This window comes from Pleurodeles waltl, chromosome 4_1 (genome assembly GCF_031143425.1).
Source record: "Pleurodeles waltl isolate 20211129_DDA chromosome 4_1, aPleWal1.hap1.20221129, whole genome shotgun sequence".
Taxonomy (NCBI): Eukaryota; Metazoa; Chordata; class Amphibia; order Caudata; family Salamandridae; genus Pleurodeles; species Pleurodeles waltl.
The window spans coordinates 11,929,710-11,950,410 of record NC_090442.1 but is presented as its reverse complement, the minus strand read 5'-3'; the positions used below and the strand labels follow the sequence as shown (position 1 = coordinate 11,950,410).

Sequence of the window (20,701 nt, the reverse complement as noted above, 5' to 3'; positions counted from 1 at the left end):
AGACTCCTTTGTTTACGAAAGGCTGGGCTAGGAGAAGACTGCGCGTTTGGTGGCTCCAGCAACACAAAAGCACATTTAAGATGATTCAGAAAGCTGCGTCCATCCTATTTGTGGCTTAAGAAAGGCTCAACTGCGTCATAAATGTTCTCTCTTTAATCACGAGGCAGCACATACTTTTTGAGTCCTTGCATTTACCAGCAGAATTTATAAAATGAGCGTTCCTTTTTGTTTATAGACACGGACCTGATTATCATTTGTGTCGCTTTTCTTCTGAATCCAGATTTTTTTCCAGAGAAATGTATAGCCGGGAGTGGACAGTTCTGGATTCCAGCTTCTAAGAGCTGCAATTCTTTACTACTCAAGATTAAGGCCCTCATTCTGACTTTGGCGGGCGGCCAAGTCCCGCCGGCAGAATACCGCTGGGCGGTCACAAGACCGCTGCGGTTATTCTGAGTTTCCCGCTGGGCTGGCGGGCGACCGCCAGAAGGCCGCCCGCCAGCCCAGCGGGAAACCCCCTTCCATGAGGATGCCAGCTCCGAATGGAGCCGGCGGAGTGGAAGGGGTGCGACGGGTGCAGTTGCACCCGTCGCGATTTTCAGTGTCTGCATGGCAGACACTGAAAATCTTTGTGGGGCCCTGTTACGGGGGCCCCTGCAGTGCCCATGCCATTGGCATGGGCATGGGCACTGCAGGGGCCCCCAGGGTCCCCACGACCCCCCATACCGCCATTCTCTTCCTGGCGGCCAAAACCGCCAGGAACAGGATGGCGGTATGGGTCTCGGAATCCCCATGGCGGCGGCGGGAAACCGGCAGTACACCACCGGTTTTCCGTTTCTGACCGCGGCTGTACCGCCGCGGTCAGAATGCCCATGGGAGCACCGCCAGCCTGTTGGCGGTGCTCCCGTGGACGCTGGCCCTGGCGGTTTTTACCGCCAGGGTCAGAATGACCCCCTAAGTCTTTACTTAACCGTGAAGCCTTCAGAAACCTGTTAGGAGCTAAACTTTTCAATGTCTTTTTCTCCTAGCAATAATGTTGCTATCATACACTGATTCTATCCAGGTTGTTTCCCTGTTTTATTGATCTTAAGTCAGCTTTTGATCGAGTGCCGCGAACCCGTCTATGGAGGAAATTGGAGCATTGGGGCATGCCAGAGAAAACGGTAACTGCAATTATTGGCCTATATAGTGATACGTGGGCCCCGGTGATATTAGGGGATGGCAGTAGGCTCACTTAAAAAATGTGTACAAGCAATGGCTTAAAACAAAGATGTGTTTTGGCCCTATGCCTTTTTAATTTATATCTAGCCGATTTGTACAAATATTTGTCAATTGAAGAAAGCCACCCTCCAGTATTAGTAAAGAAGATAGTGTTCCTGCAATATGCAGATGACATAGTAATACTAAGTCAAACTCCCATCGGCCATCAAAGATCGATCAATGCTCTGGCACGTTATATTGAGAAGCAAGGGTTAGAGATGAACTTACGGAAAACAAAAGTTGTGCATCTGGTGGACTTTAAATATAAAGCACACAGGTGGTTTATAAAAGTCCAGCAGGTAGAATCTGTTTATTTATATAAATACCCGGGAGTGTCTGTGGGGCGCAATTTGTCGTTTGTTTACCATCGATTTACCCTCTCTGACATATGGTGTTGAACTCTGGCACAAAACTGTTACGTTAAATCAGCTTCAAACAAAGGCCTACAAGGCAGTCTTTTGCCTCCCAAAAGAAACTTCTCCAGCACAGGTTTGTTTGCAAATTCCAACAACTGAAAGCCTTTGTGAAATTATGTTGGCGTCCCCGTTTCACAGAAAGAGGAACTTTGAATAGTCTGTGCTGTTTGGAGATAAAGGCCCAGATGGAGGGAAAGCAAGCCAACTCTTGGGGTGCCTATCTTGAGGAACCTATGACAGAGCTAGGAATACAGGAGGCTTAGGCGAGTAAGATAGGGTGTGCAGCATTTGCTAGGTGCAGTAATCTTTCTTCAAAAAACAATTTATTATTTTAGATAAAAATAAAAATCCTAGCAAAACGACGGCACGCTTGGACTGTTATGGATATGTATACCAGTTGAAAACCTCAAGCATATATCACCATGCACTTCCATCATGTTTCATGTTTTTTTGATTTGGCATATTTGAGTCCAAAGATCTCACCCCAGCGTGGAAGGGTGAAAAGACAGAAACAAATTGTCGCTTATGAGGTTATGAATTAGAGTCACTTTGTCATTTAATGTGCACATGTCCAAGAGTCACTAGTTACAGGAAGCAATTTTTTAAACCAGTTTTCAAGAAGATGAATATACGCACTTGTAGGCAAGCCATTATTACTTGGCTATCGGGAACGTCAACCCCTTTGGCATGTTGTGGAGCAAAGTTTGCTTCTACTATAAATGCTCTTCTTGAAAAAGCAGCATAAGTACATCTAGGACAATATACTATATTTGCTTGTGCAAAGCTATTAATATTACAAAATTAGAAGGAAGTCAGACAATTAAAGGATGGGAGTGGTGATTTATCATATTCGTAGATGACATGTTTCGCGACGCACCTAGGTAATAGTTCATTTTAAAATAATAGTAGTTTAACATAGTCCAGTGATTTTATTGATAGTTTTTAATATGCGATCTTAAGTTTGTTTATGTACTTTATAGAAGCTATAAAATGTGACTGTGATCTTAATTATGTTTGAATAATGCACTTCAGGGTTGAAGGCCACTGCTTTGGACACAGTTGTGATTTTTATAAGCTATTCATGATGAAATATTGCATGATATGGTGGGTAGATGGGTTTTTGTACAAATGGTAATAATGCACTTTACGTCTGGCAACAACTAAATAAAGTTATTATTAATTGATGAGCATACACTGATTCTAACCTTGCACCAAACAGGATTTGGTTGAATGATTCTCTGCAAATAAGAAACTCATAAAATATATTTACATGCAATTATTCTAACAATGACTCATTTACATAGTCCATGGTGAGCCGTCCAGTCTCCTAAGGATGCAGCTGTTGAACACCAATGGGGAAAGACCATGTGATGATGGAAATGAGCATCACTTCTCCTGCATCAGGCCTTGGGAGGTAAATGTTGTGCACTACAAGCATTAACCATGAGAGTTACAGCTCACATTTTCCTACTTTCACTTCTCATGTTTTTGGACACTGTTCTCTGGCTACTGTCACTCAACCATCAATGTGGCATAATATTACCAAACACCACAACCAGCTATGAATATTCTCCAGGGTGTGCTTGTTAAATCTGTTTGAGCGTTATGGGTTCATGGGTTTTAGCACTAAATCCCAAAGTTAGCTGAAAATACACTTGTTAGTCCAAGCATTGTTCATAGTGTTGTTTTTACAGGCGGCATGAACAGGTGTGCTTGGAGGCTTTTCTTTATAACTCTGCTATATTAAAGAAAAAATAGTTTATTTTCCTTTAGTCCACACTCTGCTGATGTCTTAATGTGTTGCTTGCAACTTCTTTTCTTCTTCTTAGCAGTAGAGAAATGAAATGAGCAATCACTGACAACAGACACCCTTATAATTCTACAAAGCTTTGAGTGTGATTTTTCTTTTCTGACTAGTCAGGTCTTCTATCATCAACTTTTTTATCATCTGGCATTTGGATGTCCCACATAGTTGTAATTTTATCATCGTCTGTAATTCGCTGATGGCTATGTAGGCTTGGTAATTGACTAAAGCTTGTCACACATTCACTGCACTTGAATGGTTTTCCCCCTGTGTGTGTTCGTTGATGTACTTGGAGGTGTGATAACCAACTAAGGCTCTTCACACATTCACTGCAAAGGTATGGTTTTTCCTCTGCGTGTGTTCGATAATGTCTTTGGAGGTGTGCTAAGCGACTGTAACTCTTCATACATTCACTGCATCTGAATGGTTTTTCCCCCGAGTGTGTATGTTGATGCCTTATTAGGAGTGCTGAGTGACTAAAGCTCTTCACACACTCAGTGCAACTGAATGGTTTTTCACCTGAGTGTGTTTGCTGATGTCTCTGTAATTGTGATATTTGACTAAAGCTACTTCCACATTCACTGCAGTTATATGGTTTCTCCCCAGTGTGTGTTCGCTGATGCTGTTTAAAGTTCGATAAAAAACTGAAGCTCTTTCCACAGTCATTGCATTTGAATGGCTTTTCTCCTGTGTGTATTCGCTGATGAGTCCTTAATGTCGTAGAGTCACCAAAGCTACTTCCACAGTCACTGCACTGGTATGGTTTTTCCCCAGTGTGAGTACGCTGATGTCTTAGGAGGTGGGATAACCGACTGAAGCTCTTCACACATTCAGTGCACTTGAATGGCTTTTCCCCTGTGTGTATTCGCTGATGTTTCCTTAATGTTGAAGAATGACTAAAACTACTTCCACATTCGCTGCACTGGTACGGTTTTTCCCCGGTGTGTGTTCGCTGATGGCACTGGAGAGCTGATAATCGACTAAAGCTTTTCACACATTCAGTGCACTTGAATGGTTTTTCCCCTGTGTGTACTTGCTGATGTTTCCTTAATGTTGAAGATTCACTAAAACTACTTCCACATTCGCTGCAATGGTATGGTTTTTCACCTGAATGTGATCGCTGATGTTTTTGGAGATCTGATAAAAGACGGAAGCTCTTCACACATTCATTGCAATGGTATGGCTTCTCCCCTGTGTGCGTTCGCTGATGTATTCGTAGGTGTGATAACCAACTGAAGCTCTTCACACATTCACTGCAATGGTATGGTTTATCCCCAGTGTGTGTTCGCTGATGTCTTTGCAGGTATGATAACTGACTAAAACTCTTCACACATTCACTGCATCTGAATGGCTTTTCTCCTGCGTGTGTTTGCTGCTGGTGCTTTAAAAGTGATGACAAACTAAAGCTCTCACTGCCTGTGTATGATTCTTCTTTCATGGTTAGAGTCTCTGGGTCGGGTCTATGTTTGTCTACATCACAAGACTGTGTTTCCTGACGGCCCAACATGGTTGTAAAGCACTTTCGGTTGTACTCTCGCTTTCCTGTATTTTTTCTTATTCAAGACATCTGATTTCCAATTTAAAAGTAAAATACAATGGTCACTAAATAGTTGCCACACTCATAATATGAGCAAGGCTTCCTTACGAGAGATTATGTCTTTAGATTGGATAACAGTTTTCAATGCTTGTGGGTAAGGATTAACCTCATTTTGGTTGGTGCACATTGGGAGAGTCCGCTGTATTGAAGACAGCAGAAGTCCTCTCTCCTTTACCCTTCAGTTGTTTTCTTCACTCCGTTGTGTTTTTCTCTGGTTGCTGTGGTGTAGGGAGGAAGTTTACAATACACCTGGAGCACTGAGTTATGGCCTGTTATCATTTTAGGTATCGGAGCACTGTGGTAGTCACATCATAAAGATCCCATGATTAAAGCTGATGTTGGTCGCCTGTTTATTCAGGAGGTGGTTTCTCAGTGTTGTTGCCTTAATTTTCTAGAGGTAATTTCTTAGTCTTGAGGTGTGAAGGTGCTAAGCTCAGACTCCTGCGTTCACTGACTTGTCCTTCGGAGCTTCTTCCAGCATCTATCAGTCTATGTTCAGGTTCCTCAGTCTTTGACTGCACTGATGTTTTCCTGAATACTGGAGTTGATTATTTCTGACCATTTGTTGTTGATTTACTGCATCATTGCTGTTATTCCCAAGCAATTGATGCATTCAAGGAATTTGCCCTGTGGGATGTAAAGAGATTTAAAATTACAAAATACAAATGTACTAGAATGTGATACACAATATTTAACTGGATATAAACACCATCTTTTCTTTACCATGATTGAGACTTAGCCAGGGTTAATTCACCATACACAGATATTTAGCTAAATGTTCTGTTGAACACATCCCGTCCTATTTTCTTCTTAAAAGGAGGTGATTTACCAGTGTTCACATAGTTACTTATTAAAGAAACGGCAAGCACGGAGCACCTACATGCTACAGATACAGCTTTAGGTAGATGCAAATGGACAAGATTTAATTTTAATAAAAGCAGATGGTGGAAAAAGAAGGATCCGGATGTACTGCTGTTTCTTTAGTTTCAGGAAGTGTATATAACAAAGTTAACTCCTCTGGAAGTATATAACATAGGTAACTGCATTCACATACTTCAATCCTTTCCTGTTCACAATGGATCAGCTCAAGTGCCAACTCCTGTCCTTACCTTGTCTTTATAGGTCATCAATGATGTGAAAGCTATTCTGGAAACTAAATTGGACTTCTTAGTGATTGATATCGGACTCCTACAAGCAGATCAGGCCACCCTCAGGGACAGAACAGATGTGAACAAGTCAGTGCTGGCTGGATTGCGCCCTCGCTGACCCCCATCACATCACATGAAATGAATGCCAAGGACGTCTGACCAAGTGACATGACACCACAAACTGTGCCCTGTTTTGGAGTGGAGGGGCCTCTCAGAGCGCATGTTGAGAAGGCTATATTCCTTGTGGCCTAGGCTGGGGGATAGGGAGAGCAAAAATGGCCACCACTATTAGGGTACGGATTGTGCATATCTCTCTTGAACAACAACCCAAGAGACTGTAATCCCCCAGCCTTGATGGAACATGTTCCTCTCGTCTCCGATTTCCTTTTCAGCTTTCCTTTGGTCATGGCCATGTTTGAGACACAACCAGGAACGGGGTTGGGGTCATTGTTTTATGTTTTTGTTAGTGGAAACTCAGCATTACTGTATACATGCGGGGTGGGGATCGACTGTGATCACAGCCTCTAGAATTCCAAAGCTGGAGGAGGGCAGATGGACAACCTAGACACTGAAATGCTAACGCATCACACAACATTTATGCCCACATACTGCATACTGACTTTGAATATCCAGGGAATGGCCAAACACAGATACAGTCAATTATTTTATTCCTACTTTTGTAGCAGACTCACACTGTGTTTCGCCAGGAAACAAATCTGTCTGCTATGGAACTCCTTAAACCGCAAAGTGGCAAACTCATACTTGGCTTATCAATCAATCAGTCAATTCAGATTTGTAGAGCACGGCTAATTACCTGTAGGGTATCCAGGCACTGGGTTTCTGCTGGGATCAAGTGAAGAACCAGGTCTTGGGTCCTTTTATGAATTCAGGGAGAGAGGGTGATATTCTGAGGGGTAGGAAGAGGTTGTTCCAGGACTTGGCGGCAAGGTAGGAGCATCCTCCACTGTTGCTTCAGCGGATACGGGGAATGAGTCCTGCGTAGAGTGCATTGCCGCAGCCCAGCCGGCTGGTGACTTGAGCTTGAGTGATGACTTTCCTGGTGTTGACAGGGAGCCATCTGAATATTGTTTTGGGCATGCGAAGGGTGTGGAAGCAGGCGGAGGAGACTACGTTGGTCTGGCATTTCATGGTGAGTTTGCTGCCTAGGATGATGCTGAGGTTGCAGGTGTGCTCTGTCGGAGTGGGTCCGAGTGCTGAAGGCTACCAGGTGTCATTCCACAGGGAGGTGTTGTTCCCAGGGCGCACAGAGGCCAAAAGCTCTAGGAAACCCATCAATTATTGCTATATGTTGCCACTGAACAAGCAGTCCCAAGAGCAGTTACCTTGCAGGCACGAGGGCCATGATATGACTGGTGCAACAAGTGCAATGGCACAGGGGTCAAAAGCTCTAGGAAAACCACTAAGCGCCGATTATTTCTATATTTTACTACTAAACAAGCAGTCACAACTGCAGTTACCCTGTAGGCACTAGAGGCCACTATTTGAATGGTGCAGCAGGTGCAGTGGCATAGGGGCCTACGGATCTAGGAAACCCACTGAGTACGGATTATTGCTGTATAGTACCAATACCCCTCGGAGGACCCCTCTCAATTCTTCAGCAACAAATCTCCAGCCATTTACAGTATCTTCAACCTGCTATCAGACCCGACAGACCTAGTCAAATGCCTCCCGATCTTATCCAAACAGCAAATGCTAACCAAATGGCCCATCATCAACCCAGAAGAGACTGCTGCCACCATCACATTCATCTTCTCAGGGGTCCCATCGGACCTCTGCCCACAACATGCCTACTCCAGAGCACTGCAACCCATACATGCCATGCTCACACCCATTCTTAATGCTTCCATCTCTTCCGCAACCTTTGCAGCTGCTTGGAAACTGTCAGAATCCCAGTGGTGCGCGTTCTAGGGCCCGCACCTTGGGGAATCCCCGCCTACCTCAAGGCAACGGCATCTACCCAGTGGAAAAGCCCACTGGTTTGCAGAGACCACGAAATGGTCATCCTGTTGTGAATTCCACTGCCAGCTAACCCCTTGACCCCTGACATGGGGTCTAAATGTACTGCAATAGGTGATCAATCGTGCCTCCTACAATTCAATGTGAGAACAAACATTGCCGGTTATTACCGCCTTTGAACCCTGCCTGCGTTGCGGTTTGCATTTACTACAGTAGGTGAATATATTGCCTGTTGTGATTCAAAGCGAGAACCAGAATCGCCTGGGGTTGCCACCTTGGACCTCTGCCTGTATTGGGGTTGCATGCATTGTAATATGCAATCAATATTCTATGCTGTGATTCAATATGGGAACTAATATTGTCCATTGTGAGAAAGTAGCCTCTTTCTAGGCTTGTTACCCCCACTTTTGGCCTGTTTGTGAGTATATGTCAGGGTGTTTTCACTGTCTCACTGGGATCCTGCTAGCCAGGGCCCAGTGCTCATAGTGAAAACCCTATGTTGTAAGTGTGGTTATGTGTCACTGGGATCCTGCTAGCCAGGACCCCAGTGCTCATAAGTTTGTGGCCTATATGTATGTGTTCCCTGTGTGATGCCTAACTGTATCACTGAGGCTCTGCTAGCCAGAACCTCAGTGGTTATTGTAGGAGGCTGGACTGGCTTGTAGTGAGTACCTAGGGGTACTAACACCTTGCACCAGGCCCAGTTATCCCTTATAAAGTGTATAGGGTGTCTAGCAGCATAGGCTGATAGATAATGGTAGCTTAGCAGAGCAGCTTAGGCTGAACTAGGAGACGAGTGAAGCTCCTACAGTACCACTTAGTGTCATATGCACAATATCATAAGAAAACACAATACACAGATATACTAAAAATAAAGGTACTTTATTTTTATGACAATATGCCAAAAGTATCTCAGTGAGTACCCTCAGTATGAGGATAGCAAATATACACAAGATATATGTACACAATACCAAAATATGCAGTAATAGTATTAGAAAACAGTGCAAACAATGTATAGTTACAATAGGATGCAATGGAGACACATAGGGATAGGGGCAACACAAACCATATACTCCAAAAGTGGAATGCGAACCACGAATGGACTCCAAACCTATGTGACCTTGTAGACGGTCGCTGGGACTATTAGAAAATAGTAAGGGTTAGAAAAATAGCCCACCCCAAGACCCTGAAAAGTGAGTGCAAAGTGCACTAAAGTTCCCCAAAGGACATAGAAGTCGTGATAGGGGAATTCTGCAGGAAAGACACAAACCAACAATGCAACAACGATGGATTTCCAGTCGAGGGTACCTGTGGAACAAGGGGACCAAGTCCAAAAGTCACAAGCAAGTCGGAGATGGGCAGATGCCCAGGAAATGCCAGCTGTGGGTGCAAAGGAGCTGCTACTGGACAGTAGAAGCATAGGTTTCTGCAAGAACGACAAGGGCTAGAGACTTCCCCTTTGGAGGACGGATCCCTCACGCTGTGGAGAGTCGTGCAGAAGTGTTTTCCCACCGAAAGACCGCCAACAAGCCTTGCTAGCTGCAAATCGTGCGGTAAGGGTTTTTGGATGCTGCTGTGGCCCAGGAGGGACCAGGATGTCGCAAATTGCGTCAGGGGACAGAGGGGACGTCGAGCAAGACAAGGAGCCCTCTCAGCAGCAGGTAGCACCCGGAGAAGTGCCAGAAACAGGCACTACGAGGATGCGTGAAACGGTGCTCACCCGAATTCGCACAAAGGAGTCCCACGTCGCCGGAGAACAACTTAGGAGGTGGTGCAATGCAGGTTAGAGTTCTGTGGACCCAGGCTGGACTGTGCACAAAGGATTTCCGCCGGAAGTGTACGGAGGCCGGAGTAGCTGCAAAAGTCGCGGTTTCCAACAATGCAGTCTGGCGTGGGGAGGCAAGGACTTACCTCCACCAAACTTGGACTGAAGAGTCACTGGACTGTGGGAGTCACTTGGACAGAGTTGCTGGATTCAAGGGACCTCGCTCGTCGTGCTGAGAGGAGACCCAAGGTACCAGTGATGCAGTTCTTTGGTGCCTGCGGTTGCAGGGGGACGATTCCGTCGACCCACGGGAGATTTCTTCGGAGCTTCTAGTGCAGAGAGGAGGCAGACTACCCCCACAGCATGCACCACCAGGAAAGCAGTCGAGAAGGCGGCTGGATCAGCGTTACAGAGTTGCAGTAGTCGTCTTTGCTACTATGTTGAAGTTTTGCAGGCTTCCAGCGTGGTCAGCAGTCGATTCCTTGGCAGAAGGTGAAGAGAGAGATGCAGAGGAACTCGGATGAGCTCTTGCATTCGTTATCTAAGGAATCCCAAGAGACAGAGACCCTAAATAGCCAGAAAAGAGGGTTTGGCTACCTAGGAGAGAGGATAGGCTAGCAACACCTGAAGGAACCTATCACAAGGAGTCTTTGACATCACCTGGTGGCACTGGCCACTCAGAGAAGTCCAGTGTGCCAGCAGCACCTCTGTTTCCAAGATGGCAGAGGTCTGGAGCACACTGGAGGAGCTCTGGGCACCTCCCAGGGGAGGTACAGGTCAGGGGAGTGGTCACTCCCCTTTCCTTTGTCCAGTTTCGCGCCAGAGCAGGGCTAAGGGGTCCCTGAACCGGTGTAGACTGGCTTATGCAGAAATGGGCACCAAATGTGCCCATGAAAGCATTTCCAGAGGCTGGGGGAGGCTACTCCTCCCCTGCCTTCACACCATTTTCCAAAGGGAGAGGGTGTAACACCCTCTCTCAGAGGAAGTCCTTTGTTCTGCCATCCTGGGCCAGGCCTGGCTGGACCCCAGGAGGGCAGATGCCTGTCTGAGGGGTTGGCAGCAGCAGCAGCTGCAGGGAAACCCCGGGAAAGGCAGTTTGGCAGTACCAGTGTCTGTGCTACAGACCACTGGGATCATGGGATTGTGCCAACTATGCCAGGATGGTATAGAGGGGGCAATTCCATGATCATAGACATATTACATGGCCATATTCGGAGTTACCATTGTGAAGCTACATATAGGTAGTGACCTATATGTAGTGCACGCGTGTAATGGTGTCCCCGCACTCACAAAGTCCGGGGAATTGGCCCTGAACAATGTGGGGGCACCTTGGCTAGTGCCAGGGTGCCCTCACACTAAGTAACTTAGCACCCAACCTTTACCAGGTAAAGGTTAGACATATAGGTGACTTATAAGTTACTTAAGTGCAGTGTAAAATGGCTGTGAAATAACGTGGACGTTATTTCACTCAGGCTGCAGTGGCAGGCCTGTGTAAGAATTGTCTGAGCTCCCTATGGGTGGCAAAAGAAATGCTGCAGGCCATAGGGATCTCCTGGAACCCCAATACCCTGGGTACCTCAGTACCATATACTAGGGAATTATAAGGGTGTTCCAGTAAGCCAATGTAAATTGGTAAAATTGGTCACTAGCCTGTTAGTGACAATTTGAAAGAAATGAGAGAGCATAACCACTGAGGTTCTGATTAGCAGAGCCTCAGTGAGACAGTTAGTCACTACACAGGTAACACATTCAGGCACACTTATGAGCACTGGGGCCCTGACTAGCAGGGTCCCAGTGACACATACAACTAAAACAACATATATACAGTGAAAAATGGGGGTAACATGCCGGGCAAGATGGAACTTTCCTACACAACCCCCTCCCCCCCAAACGAAGGACAATAAGACTAGCCATGACCTGATGAGTCTTCATTGTCTAAGTGGAAATATCTGGAGAGTCCATCTGCATTGGAGTGGCTACTCCCAGGTCTATGTTCCACTGTATAGTCCATTACCTATAGGGATATGGACCACCTCAATAATTTAGGATTTTCACCTTTCATTTGTTTTAGCCAAAGTAGAGGTTTGTGGTCTGTCTGAACAATGAAGTGAGTGCCAAACAAGTATGGCCTCAACTTCTTCAGTGCCCAGACCACAGCAAAGGCCTCCCTCTCAATGGCAGACCAACGCTTTTCTCTAGGGGTCAACCTCCTACTAATAAAAGCAACAGGTTGATCCTGGCCCTCAGAATTAAGTTGTGATAGGACTGCCCCTACTCCTAATTCAGATGCATCAGTTTGGACATAGAATTTTTTTAGAGTAACAAGGGCTTTTCAGGACAGGTGCAGAGCACATGGCCTGCTTCAGCTCCTCAAAAGCTTTCTGACAGCTAGCTGTCCACAATACCTTTTTAGGCATCTTTTTGGATGTGAGGTCATTAAGAGGTACTGAAATGGAGCCATAGTTCTTAATGAACCTCCTGTAATACCCAGTGAGGCCTAGGAAGGCTCTCACCTGAGTCTGAGTAGTAGGGGGAACCCAATCTACAATAGTTTGGATTTTCCCCTGAAGTGGTGCAATCTGTTCCCCACCAACAAGGTGTCCCAGATAAACCACCTTCCCCTGCCCTATCTGGCACTTGGAAGCCTTGATAGAGAGGCCTGCCTTTTGCAGGGCCTCTAAAACTTTCCATAGGTGGACCAGGTGATCATCCCAACTGGAGCTAAAGACAGCTATATCGTCCAAATATGCTGCACTAAAAGCTTCCAGCCCTTGCAGGACTGTGCTCACCAACCTCTGAAAAGTGGCAGGTGCATTTTTCAATTCAAAAGGCATTACTGTGAATTGGTAATGTCCTCCAATGGTTGAAAATGCTGTTTTAGGTTTAGCATCTTCTGATAATTTGATCTGCCAATACCCTGCAGTCAAATCAAAAGTGCTTAGATACTTGGCAGATGCCAGTGTATCTATGAGCTCATCTGCCCTGGGTATAGGGTGAGCATCAGTTTTGGTTACCTGGTTGAGACCTCTATAATCTACACAAAACCGCATTTCCTTCTTTCCATCTTTGGAATGAGGTTTTGGTACAAGTACCACAGGAGAGGCCCATGGACTTTCAGAGTGCTCAACCACTCCCAGTTCTAACATTTTCTGCACCTCTTGCTTTATGCAGTCTCTGACATGGTCAGACTGCCTATAGATCTTACTTTTGACAGGCAAGCTGTCTCCAGTATCTATAGTGTGCTCACACCAAGAAGTGGTACCTGGCACAGTAGAGAAGAGTTCAGAAAACTGACCCAGGAGATTTATGCAATGGTCTTTCTGCTCAGCAGTAAGACAATCAGCCAAAACTACACCTTCCACAAGAGCATCTTGTTCTGTGGAAGAGAAGAGATCAGGTAGAGGATCACTGTCTTCTTCCTGTCCCTCATCAGTTGCCATGAGCAGGGTGAGATCAGCCCTGTCATAGTAGGGTTTCAGGCGATTGACATGGAGCACCCTAAGGGGACTCCTGGCAGTGCCTAAGTCAACTAAGTAGGTGACTTCACCCTTCTTTTCAACAATTATGTGGGGTCCACTCCATTTATCTTGGAGTGCTCTTGGGGCCACAGGCTCCAAGACCCACACTTTCTGCCCTGGTTGGTACTGAACCAAAACAGCCTTCTGATCATGCCATTGCTTCTGGAGCTCTTGGCTGGCCTGAAGGTTTTTACTGGCCTTTTTCATATACTCAGCCATCCTTGATCTGAGGCCAAGTACATAATCCACAATATCTTGTTTTGGAGCTTTTAAAGGTTGTTCCCAACCCTCCTTGACAAGTGTTAGTGGACCCCTAACAGGGTGTCCAAAGAGGAGTTCAAAGGGGCTGACACCCACTCCTTTCTGGGGTACCTCCCTGTAGGCAAAAAGGAGGCATGGTAAGAGGATATCCCATCTCCTGCGGAGTTTTTCAGGGAGTCCCATAATCATGCCTTTGAGAGTTTTGTTAAATCTCTCTACCAGTCCATTAGTTTGTGGATGATAGGGTGTAGTGAACTTGTAAGTCACACCACACTCCTTCCACATGGCCTTTAAGTAAGAAGACATGAAATTGCTTCCCCTGTCTGATACTACTTCCTTTGGGAAGCCCACCCTGGAAAATATTCCCAGGAGGGCCTTTGCCACTGCAGGTGCTGTAGTGGTCCTTAAAGGAATTGCTTCAGGATATCTTGTGGCATGGTCCACTACCACCAAGATAAACCTATTGCCTGAAGCAGTAGGAGGGTCAAGGGAGCCAACTATGTCAACCCCTACCCTTTCAAAGGGAACCCCAACCACAGGCAGTGGAATAAGGGGTGCCTTTGGAGTGCCACCTGTCTTGCCACTGGCTTGACAGGTTTCACAGGACTTACGAAATTCTTTTGTGTCCTCAGACATTCTAGGCCAATGAAACAAGGGAACAAGCCTGTCCCAAGTTTTCATTTGTCCCAGATGTCCAGCTAGGGGAATGTCGTGGGCTAGAGTTAGGAGGAACTTTCTGTACTCCTGAGGAATCACTAACCTCCTGGCAGTTCCAGGTTTAGGATCCCTTGCTTCAGTGTACAAGAGGTTGTCCTCCCAGTAAACTCTGTGAGAGTCACTGACATCCCCATTAGCCTGTTTGACAGCTTGCTGTCTTAGACCCTCTAATGTGGGACAGGTTTGCTGTGCCACACTCAGCGCCTCCCTGGCAGGCCCCCCTTCACCCAAAAGCTCAGCAGTGTCTGCTTCCAGCTCCTCTGGTGTAGGTTCTGCACAGAGTGGAAATTCTTCTTCCTCAGAAGTAGAATCCACTGTAGAGGGAGGGATAGTAGGAAGTGGTTTACTTCTACTAGCCCTAGCTTTAGGGAGCACTTGGTCCATTGTTCCAGGATCCAAGCTTCCCTGTCCTTTTTGCTTTTTGGCCTGAGCCCTGGTTAAAGCAAAAATATGCCCTGGGATGCCCAGCATTACTGCATGGGCCTCCAACTCCACATCTGACCAAGCTGATGTCTCCAAATAATTTCCTAATAGACAGTCTACAGGTAAATCTGAAGCTACCACAACTTTCTTTGGACCAGTAACCCCCCCCAGTTGAGATTTACAACAGCCATGGGGTGGCTAAGTGTGTTGTTGTGAGCATCGGTTACTTGGTACTGGTGACCATGTAGGTGTTGTTCAGGGTGGACCAGTTTCTCTATTACCATAGTTACACTGGCTCCAGTGTCCCTGTAGGCCTGAACCTCAACGCCATTTATTAGGGGTAGTTGCTTGTACTTATCCATGTTAAGGGGACAAGCAACCAAGGTGGCTAAATCAATAGCCCCCTCAGAGACTAACACAGCCTCTGTGGTCTCCCTAATCAGACCAACCCCAACTAAGTTACCAAAAGTGAGCCCAGCTACTCCCTTGGATTGGCTATTAGTAGGTTTGCTCCCACCACCACTGCTATTAGTAGGGACACTAGGTGTAGCAGTAGGGGTTGTAGTGGTAGGAAGCTTGGTGCTTTTCTTTGGACAACTGGGATCTGTTGTCCAATGGCCTTTTATTTTACATAAATAGCACCATGGTTTCTTTTCTTTGTTTTGATTTGAAGAGGATTTGGGCCCCCCACCCCCACCAGAGTGTTTTTGTGGGCCTGATGAAGACTCATTTTTAGATTTGTCCCCACCCTTGTCAGAAGACTTACCATCCTTCTTCTTGTTGCCATCTTTGTCACCCCCTGTATGAACTTTTCTGTTCACCCTTGTTCTGACCCATTTGTCTGCCTTCTTTCCAAATTCTTGGGGAGAGGTCAGATCAGAGTCCACCAAGTACTGGTGCAACAAATCAGACACACAATTATTAAGAATATGCTCTCTTAGGATCAAGTTATACAGGCTGTCATAATCAGTAACTTTACTGCCATGTAACCACCCCTCCAAGGCCTTCACTGAATGGTCAATGAAATCAACCCAGTCTTGTGAAGACTCCTTTTTGGTCTCTCTGAACTTTATCCTGTATTGTTCAGTGGTTAAGCCATAACCATCTAGGAGTGCATTCTTAAGAACTGTAAAATTATTGGCATCACTTTCTTTCACAGTAAGGAGCCTATCCCTACCCTTTCCACTAAATGATAGCCATAGGATAGCAGCCCACTGCCTCTGAGGGACATCCTGTACAACACAGGCCCTCTCAAGTGCAGCAAACCACTTGTTAATGTCATCCCCCTCCTTATAAGGGGGAACTATCTTGTGCAGATTCCTAGAATCATGCTCTTTTGCAGGATGACTATTGGGAATACTGCTGCTGCCACCATGGGTTTCTAAACCCAGTTTCTGTCTCTCCTTCTCTACTTCTAAGGACTGTCTATCCAAATCCAGCTGTTGCTTTTTGAGCTTCAGTCTGGTTTGTTCCACTCTCAATCTATTGAGCTCCCTTTCTAACAATCTGTCATCAGGGTGGGTGGGAGGGACATTCCTAGACACAGAAGTATGATGAGAATGAACAGAAGGAGACCTGTCCCTTACAGAGGGCACCCTAACAGCTTGGCTGACAGTGTAATGTGAGTGCACACCATCTGTATGATGTGACTCCACCTCAGTACCAACTATGCGAGACTGTCTAGTAATGGGCAGGCTAAGAAGTTTCTTTCCTGAATCTTTTCCTGGGGGAGTCCCTGGATCAGATTGGGAACCATTAGCTACTTTTTCAACAGATGGGGCACTTTTAGCCTTATCTTGTTCTCCAAGCATGTTAAGTAACAATTCCAAGGAAGGATTCTTCCCTACACTCAAACCTCTCTCTATGCAGAGACTCCTTGCTCCTTTCCAGCTAAGGTGATCATATGCAAGTTTGGACAGATCAACATTTTGGCCTGTGCCAGACATTTTCAGAGAGAGTTAAAGTGATAGAAAAAGAGAAAAAAGTTTGTCAGAGCTTTTAGAAAGACAGAGAAAAAAACGTTTTAAATTTTTTAGAACTTTTTGAAAGTTTAGAAGTACTTTTCAGCACTTTAGAAAAGAGTGAAAAGAGGAAATGCAAAACTTTTTAGTTATGTGTACACACACTGAACTTGTTTTGTATATTTTTCTCTTATGAAAAGTACAATGACAAGAGTGGTAAGTAGTCTCAAAGCACTTATCCCACCGCTGCACAACCAATGTAGGAGGCTGGACTGGCTTGTAGTGAGTACCTAGGGGTACTTGCACCTTGCACCAGGCCCAGTTATCCCTTATTAGTGTATAGGGTGTCTAGCAGCATAGGCTGATAGATAATGGTAGCTTAGCAGAGCAGCTTAGGCTGAACTAGGAGACGAGTGAAGCTCCTACAGTACCACTTAGTGTCATATGCACAATATCATAAGAAAACACAATACACAGATATACTAAAAATAAAGGTACTTTATTTTTATGACAATATGCCAAAAGTATCTCAGTGAGTACCCTCAGTATGAGGATAGCAAATATACACAAGATATATGTACACAATACCAAAATATACAGTAATAGTATTAGAAAACAGTGCAAACAATGTATAGTTACAATAGGATGCAATGGAGACACATAGGGATAGGGGCAACACAAACCATATACTCCAAAAGTGGAATGCGAACCACGAATGGACCCCAAACCTATGTGACCTTGTAGAGGGTCGCTGGGACTATTAGAAAATAGTAAGGGTTAGAAAAATAGCCCACCCCAAAACCCTGAAAAGTGAGTGCAAAGTGCACTAAAGTTCCCCAAAGGACATAGAAGTCGTGATAGGGGAATTCTGCAGGAAAGACACAAACCAACAATGCAACAACAATGGATTTCCAGTCCAGGGTACCTGTGGAACAAGGGGACCAAGTCCAAAAGTCACAAGCAAGTCGGAGATGGGCAGATGCCCAGGAAATGCCAGCTGTGGGTGCAAAGGAGCTGCTACTGGACAGTAGAAGCGTAGGTTTCTGCAAGAACGACAAGGGCTAGAGACTTACCCTTTGGAGGACGGATCCCTCACGCCGTGGAGAGTCGTGCAGAAGTGTTTCCCGCCGAAAGACCGCCAACAAGCCTTGCTAGCTGCAAATCGTGCGGTAAGGGCTTTTGGATGCTGCTGTGGCCCAGGAGGGACCAGGATGTCGCAAATTGCGTCAGGGGACAGAGGGGACGTCGAGCAAGACAAGGAGCCCTCTCAGCAGCAGGTAGCACCCGGAGAAGTGCCAGAAACAGGCACTACGAGGATGCGTGAAACGGTGCTCACCCGAATTCGCACAAAGGAGTCCCACGTCGCCGGAGAACAACTTAGGAGGTCGTGCAATGCAGGTTAGAGTGCCGTGGACCCAGGCTGGACTGTGCACAAAGGATTTCCGCCGGAAGTGCACGGAGGCCGGAGTAGCTGAAAAAGTCGCGGTTTCCAACAATGCAGTCTGGCATGGGGAGGCAAGGACTTACTGTTAGAATCCATTTTGAATTGCTTCGTTCCTTTTACACGTGTAAGTTTGAGCTTTTGTTGTCTCTGAACGCACTGTCTATCACATATGTTATCTTATGTATATTTGTTTAAGTAAAATAAGCCTGGTTCCACGCCATAGGCTTGCAGCTGGTTTCTTTCCCTAACTGGGGCACTGTACTCATTATAATTGTGTGTTCAAATAACTAACTGACCTCGGCTGTGGTATTTTGGGGAGGGAAAGGCTGATATCTATACCTTTGAACCACGTAATCCTTTGAAGGGTCTCAAGAATGTGGGGAGTCAGGCAGCTGCAGAAGGGAGGCAAGGACAAAGCTGGGAATGGAACCAGTGTGTGGAAACTGATTAACTCCTTAAAATATCTGTATGACGTATATCATTATTTACACATTTTATGTATCCTTTGATGTATGAGTATAAATATCACTGTTAAACGCTTTATGCTAGCACACTTTACTTCGGGCCTGGGATGCCAGTGGTAAACCTGTCCTCTTTGCTGCAGCAAAAATAAACAGACCTTTGGTCATTGATTTTTCACTCCGGCTCTCCGTGTCAAAAACTCCTTTGTAAATGCATTTGTAAGTATCTGCAAATATGTGCATTTGACAATTTGGCGCCCGAACAGGGACCTTCCAGTGGATATCTTCAGTGGCTCTGTCAAGAGACGTGCTGCCAGTGGGGGGACGCCGTTCCGGAGGTGTAGATTCCAGGGGCCCCTGCACAAAGACTTAGTTTCAAAAGCAGCTGCATCTTATCCACCGGGCAGGCCTCTCCCCGCTTTCTCATGATGTCCCAGCGAAGTCCCTGAAACATCGGTGTTTATCTTGACTGATTAGTCTGACACGGGCGGCCGGAGAGAAATCCAGGAAAAGCAGATAGTCAGGTAAGACTGTTCCTCGCTGGCTACTTGTCTGCTTTAACTTGCATTTGAGAGAATAATTGTTTTTGGATAACTTATCATTTTTGGGAATGATTAGTTCTTGGTAAATTTGCATTTGTACAAGGTACCATTTGACAATTTGTATTACACGTGTTTTTCTTGTTTGAGTAATTTGCCCAGGCCTGGAGCAATTTGTAAGTTGGTAAATATTTGGGGGCTCGTCTTGAAAAAGGGTTTCTTTGGTGCATGTTACATTTTGAAATTTGGTGTGTGTTGTCTTTTGAAAATTTAAAAGGTTAGATATGGGAAATAAGAAATGTTGGCAAGGGTTATGTCTTTGTTTTCGCCGAAATCATGTGCCACGTTTAGATAAAAAGCAACCGATCCCAAAAGAGGGAACACCAGGGTGGGACATGTTAAAGGATTATGGTTTAGAGAATAATTTGTATAATAGTATATGGCGCAGGTATACTAGACATTGTCCTGACCTCCAGTGGCCAGAGGATGGGTCTTTTGATTTAAAGAAACTAACCTACCTACAGGAATGTTTGTTTCATAAAAAGGCTAGACAACATATGTTTGAGGTATACAGAAAATGGGAAATGTAGGCCAATAAAAGAAAAATTAAATCAGATAAACTGATAGAGAGGGAAAATAGGAGAACCATCATGCAAAAGGCCGCCCTTTATCACCAGTCCCAAACCCAGAAAGGGATTGAATCTGAAGATAGAGTCCATAGGGCTCAGGTGGAGGGAAGTTATGTATCAAAGCCAACAGAAACCAAACATGCATTAGAGGAAGATGAGGTAATGCTACAGCTATTAGATAATAGCCCTACTGCACCTCCACCTTACACACCCCCTGCAGTAGCCCAACCTATCATGGGGGCACAGCAACAGCAGCAAGGGCAAGGACACAATTTGGGAAATCCAGGTGCACCACTACAGCAGCATGTGCCACAACCACCACAGCCTCTAGCCCAAGCTACCCCAATAGCCCAAGTCCTAATCCCTCCACCACCTGCCCCACCACTACCAGCCAGCACTGCAAGGTTACAAATAATGTTCCCTGCCCCTAATACCCCAAATGGACAACGCCGACAGTGCACAGCCATACACTCACTTTCACCCATATGGAGCACACCTATTAAGTCGATTTCGCCCCCTAGTACCCGCTCCACTATTGGGGATGGGGAAAAACGGGTTATCAAGAATCAGTCAGAGAACTGGATGTCACATCCTATTTACACCCACACCGATATTATGGACACAATACAACAGATGTCACATTTTGGACAGCAATTAGCACTGCTGTATATGATTGAAAAATTGGAGAGGGATTGGAAGTCTTGTATTACAGATTCTACCCCTATCCCTTATGAACAAGAATTAAACCAATTATGGCGGGACAGTCTGGCTTGTATTCTTGATA

The 20,701-nt window shown here is 45.5% G+C and overlaps 2 protein-coding genes across 2 annotated transcripts in view; both read left to right on the top strand.

Moving 5' to 3' along the window:
* Positions 1 to 20,701, top strand: part of LOC138287236 (zinc finger protein 271-like) — a 640,682-nt gene that overhangs the window by 38,453 nt on the left and 581,528 nt on the right. The window lies entirely within an intron of this gene.
* LOC138287238 (zinc finger protein 664-like) overlaps positions 2,982 to 20,701 on the top strand; it is a 946,449-nt gene continuing 928,729 nt past the window's right edge. Inside the window, exon 1 of the mRNA XM_069227600.1 lies at positions 2,982 to 3,087. The gene's annotated coding sequence lies outside the window, so the exon portion shown is untranslated. The remainder of the gene's footprint in view (positions 3,088 to 20,701) is intronic.